This window comes from Nestor notabilis, unplaced genomic scaffold (assembly GCF_000696875.1).
Source record: "Nestor notabilis isolate BGI_N333 unplaced genomic scaffold, ASM69687v1 scaffold10609, whole genome shotgun sequence".
Taxonomy (NCBI): Eukaryota; Metazoa; Chordata; class Aves; order Psittaciformes; family Psittacidae; genus Nestor; species Nestor notabilis.
The window spans coordinates 39,573-44,969 of NW_009944200.1; positions in this window are offsets into that span (position 1 = coordinate 39,573).

The window sequence follows — 5,397 nt, forward strand, 5'->3', positions numbered from 1 at the left end:
TCAAAATATCTTTTCTAGCACTTAGAGTAGAAGCAGAAGTGTTATTTTTGTAGTGTGAGGTTCAAATCTTTCTACAGCTGGCAAGAACCTAGAGAAGAAGAAAAACACATCAATATTCTCAATCACTTCTTACTCAGACTTGAATAGCTGAGTATCATGATTTCTACCTTTAATCTCTCAATCTAATTAAAAATTCTGTAAAACGATAAAATGTATTAGATGAAGCATAATTTACCAGGAAGAGCCCCATTGATTTCAGAGACATGGTACTCTCCTTTACAGTGCAATTTTGATCTGAAATATGCACTTCTTGAATCACGAGTATATTTTTTATTGGGCAAAATCCCAACCAATTTTGAATAGGATTTCAAGATAATCACTGGAAACAAAAAGGACTAGATCATATCAAAGTTCTCTGCTAAGAATGAAAAGTGCTTTTCCCATATTCAATGTTCCAAATTATGATAAAAATAGCTGTATGTCACATTATATGACATTTTATTCATAAGACCAAACTTTGCTGGGAAATCTCTGTGCTTTGACTTTGGTAGGGTCACCATAGATATATGTCAAGGTACAATTTGTGCTATAACATTTACAGGTGAATTTTCCCCTGCATTTAATATAATTAGGTTTAGTATTGCAATATCTTTATATCAGCAAAATGTCACTGGGAACTAGATCCTCATGCCCTTATATACGGTGAACAGAATAGATACATTTCCACTTGTTTAAAAGTAAGGTACAATTAACTGTGACTTCAGATATGAAAGTTTGAGTTGAGCCTTTGAGCCATGCATCAGTGATTCTTCTTAGGCCAGACATGAAAGTCGTGAATTTCAATAAATTTCTTTGTAAAAGACCTTTTGGTATGTCATTTTTAGGCGTTACTGTTGAGAAAAAAAAAGCCTATTATTTAATATATAGTGCTATTCTAACACTGGCATCTGGAATTCAACTGCACAAGCAGTGGTAAATTGATGTCTGAATTCAGTTTAATGTTGCCTTTTTTACTTTTCAACGTCTTCTCAGAGAACATTCAATAAATAGAGTACCCATTGTTGGGGTATTCCTGTTCTTATCACTATATAGTAACAATTTTAAGGCAATGCGCAATATTGAAGATAATTCAAAAATCCATCTTCAGAGATGTATCTGAATAAATGTAAACCATAATCATCATAATCTTACACATTCTTATAGTCTTATAAAATTATACCATATTGTCTAAGCAACAGCTGGTTCCACAACTAAGGGAACATATTTCCTGAAATTCATGGGGAAAAAAACTCTGAAATATAAAATTTTGTGCTTGAGAAAATAAGACAGCCATGGACTGGCATACTATTAGGTGATTTTTCTGTGTGTGGTTTCTTCTGTTATTCCCTAGTATTGCTTTTTCTGTAGATTAGCAATATGGACAAAACCAGACCATTCTTCTGTTCTGCTTTGCAACTCCTTTGTTCTTTGGAGAATCTTCTGATTGTCTTATATGTCCCATATCTGACATTGTGCCCATCACTAAACATCCTAGTTACTTCTGGGAGACCCCTGTGGACTTGATTTGTGATGGTCACATTAGGAATCTTTCTGAAGGGATATGCTTCAGAAATACATTTATTTTGGGTAAAGTGTTACTACTGGGGCTGATCAACAAACAAAATGTGATTCAGTTTTCATTTTACTTTTTTGTAAGCAGTAATGTACTTCAGTCCTTCACTGAGCAAATTAGTCAGCCATGCATGCCTGCTCACTGTCTCTCATTCCTCGGGGAGGAGAGTGTCTGTTTTTACCACTTCTAGATAAATGAGACTGCTCATGTTGTTTATCTTCCTTTCTTCCTTCTTTTTGGGGGGTTGTCTTTTTTGGTGTTTTTTTTTTTTCTTTTGTTACTGGTAGCTGGAGCAAGGAAGTGCTTTACTTCTCTGTGCCTTAATAGATCCAGTAACACTCTACAAGAATTTTGGTCAGGTGGCCTGCAGAGGCCAAAAGCAAATCAAAATTCATTCCCAATAGAGCCTGACTCTGCAACCCTTAATGTTTCTGATTTCAGAAATATGTAATATTTAAGCAACACTCCCTGAGAAGACTCATACTAAAATTAGAGTTGAAAAGATGATTGAATAACACATAATGTTTGGAAGGTTGATACTAGATCTCAGTCTGTATGTTAGTATAGATAAGTGGAAAAATATACTTATTAAATGAATGTGCAGCTAGAAATTCTTTGCTGTCTAAGTGGGTAATTTTTTGGGAAAGAAAAAGAAGAATCTAGCACAGGGCCCTTTTCATTATTTACATTGTTTGATTATCAATAAGGTAGAAGCAATGAAAGGAACAAGAATGTTTTTTAGGCAGACAAAATTTTCAGAGGCAGAGATAATTTTGCCTTTGAGTGGGGGGAAAACAGAGTACTGCAGGGAACAAGAAACTGAATGACATCCTTAGTCCGCTATGAGGAAAGGATAACTAGTAATGCAGATGTTAGTACGTCATGGGCATTTTGAGAAGTTAATTCAAGATGATAGGAGGGATGTCTATCAGTTTTGCACTGACATTTGAAAAAGACTGGCAGAGAGTTTGCCTGACTAGGAGAGTGCTACTGGCTGCTCCTTATATGTTATGCAGTTAGAACATCTCTTTCTTTCTTACATTTTTGAAGGGGAGGAAATATCACCATTGGACTTCAGCTTATCAGACTACTTTGATCCTGAAGACATCTCATAGAGAAAAGCTGAAAATTTTATATGGTTATGGAGGCATACAGGAATTAGATGGAAATCCTATAATGTAGGCATGGACTTTTCTAAGAAATCAAGTAAAGTAACTCTAACGTTTCAATGGCAAATTTTATGTAGGGCCCTGCAAAATAGTTCTGACTCCAACATGCAGCAAATTTTCACTGAAGAATTGGAGGGTGCTGTAAAGCATACATAATTTTTATATGTGAAACTTAACATGGAAATGGATCTAAATTAATTTGGAAGTTAGGATTAAAATATGGAATACTCTTCTTAAACTGGAGCAAGTGCCTAAAATCAATGAGGATATTCAGTAGAAACAAGTGGAAATTAGTTTACACATGGGAAAGTAATCAATTCAAGAACACAGTCAAATTGGGTTCATCAAGGAGTGTGTAAAGATTAAAGCAAAAATGTTTATAACTCAGCAGTCATAAAACAAGGCAGTTCCTGTATTGGCTTGTATAAATAGGATTATCACAGTAAATCAAGCTTGATGGGAACACCTGTAGAATAGTGTTGCTTTACTTGGTGGCTTTACTTGAAATAACACCCACATTTCGGGATGCTGCATGTAAAAGACAATAGAAATCTGCAGAGTATCAAAAGAAGAGCAGCAGTCTTCCTAAGATACTTAAAACCTTGATCCATGAGGGTGTGATAAGAGAACAAAGCAATGAGATAATGTGAATATTCTATAAAATAAATTGTAAAAAAAACCCCAAAATGCAAACAATACAATTTTAGGAGGAAATCTTATGTCATAAGTCATTATTGTCTGTTAGAAGAGAAGAAAGGGAGTTGTGTCCTGGCATGGGATAATCTGATTAAGTATTAGACAATGCTTAGTAATTATTTCTGGCAGAAGGACCAGTGCAAGGAAGCTGACTGAAGTAAACTCACTTGAAATATTCACAGCTAGTCCTGGGACTAGGAAGTAATATTTGCATCAGTTCTACCATGACTCAGGAGGATGAGCTATTATGGATAACTCATTTGAAGTCTCTTCCCACTCACATAATTTGCAGAAACTCATTAAAGAGTGTTTACTTATTTAAACTAAAACACCAGACTGAATACCAACCGATGCCTCAAGTTGTTCAGAGTTTTACGTATAAACTCTATCAATTTAAAGTATTTCAAAGAGAGATATCTTTAAGGGTCAAACCAATACACTTTGTTTTAAAAAGCAGATGGTAATGGTAAAGAACTCTGTTTTTTTTTCTACTCCACTCCCTACTAGCCAGATTTTCCCTTCTAATGTAACACAACATCTGTTTCTAATTCCAAAGCAGTCCAGACTATTGTGGAATCATAGCAGATGTACTGTTTTGGTACAGATTACATCTTACATGATTTATTAAATTTATATGGTGGCATCTGTGATACTTTATTATCTAGGAAATAGTAGTAATTAGAAACAATGGAGTTGCACCAAAATAAGTTTGAACTTAATGTAAATAGAAAATCCAAATATAGATGTGATAGTCCAAAGTCATTCAGGAAGTTATTAACAAATCAAGCAGAAGGACAAATCTCTGAAATATCAGCCCACTATTTTGTTCACACATGGTCTAACATATCAAATTTGTTCAGCTCTTTTCCACCAAGAGAGGACTCTTGGAGAAATTACAGTGTCCCATGTATCAGAGACTGCTTATAGAAGATCAGTCTTTCTTACTACTCATTAAGCAGTAATTTTAGACGCATAGCAATATAACTGTATGAATACGGTTAGACTCAGAACATATCTTAAGCACCAAATGTAGGATTCAGGAATAATTTGGTTGTCTTTATCCAGAATATAGGTATTCTAACTCCTTTTTGACTGTCTTGGAGACATCAAAAGTCTCCAGATGCTACAGGTTTTGAATCTGAATTTTCAAAGAAATTGTACATCTGGAATCTTAATTTTTACAGAGCTGAATAGCTCTGCAACCTAACACCCATTTTGGGCACTAGCTAACAGAGCCTGTCCTGGGTTCAGCTACAGCAGTCATTTTTTCTCCTTCTTAGTAGCTGGTGCAGTGCTGTGTTTTTGACTTTCAGCCTGGGAACAACGCTGATAACACCGATGTTTTTAGTTGTTGCTAAGTAATGTTTACTCTGACCAAGGACTTTCTCAGTCTCATGCTTTGCCAGAGAGGAGGGGAAGCCAGGAGGAAGCAGAGGCAGGACACCTGACCCAAACTGGCCAAAGGGGTATTCCATACCACAGCACGTCATGCCCAGTATATAAACTGGGGGGAGTTACCCGGAAGGCCCACATCGCTGCTCGGGTCGGGCTGGGTATCGGTCAGCGGGTGGTGAGCGGTTGTGGCCTTTTCCCTAGTTATTCCTCTTATCATTATTATTGGTAGCAGCAGTGGTTTGTATTATACCTTAGTTACTGGAGAGCTGTTATCTCAACCCGTGGGAGTTACATTCCTTCGATTCTCCTCCCCATCCCTCCGGGAGCAGGGGGAGGAAGGAAAAGGGGGGGGAGTGAGCGAGCGGCTGCGTGGTTCCAAGTTGCCGGCTGGGCTTGAACCACGACAGAGCCCCAAACCATACTTTTTTCAAATTACAGTTTGCCTCTTTTTTCTTTCAAAACATTCTTGGAAGAATCAGAGTGGCTAAGAATGCAATATGCGCATTCTCCATTTCCTTATAAAAA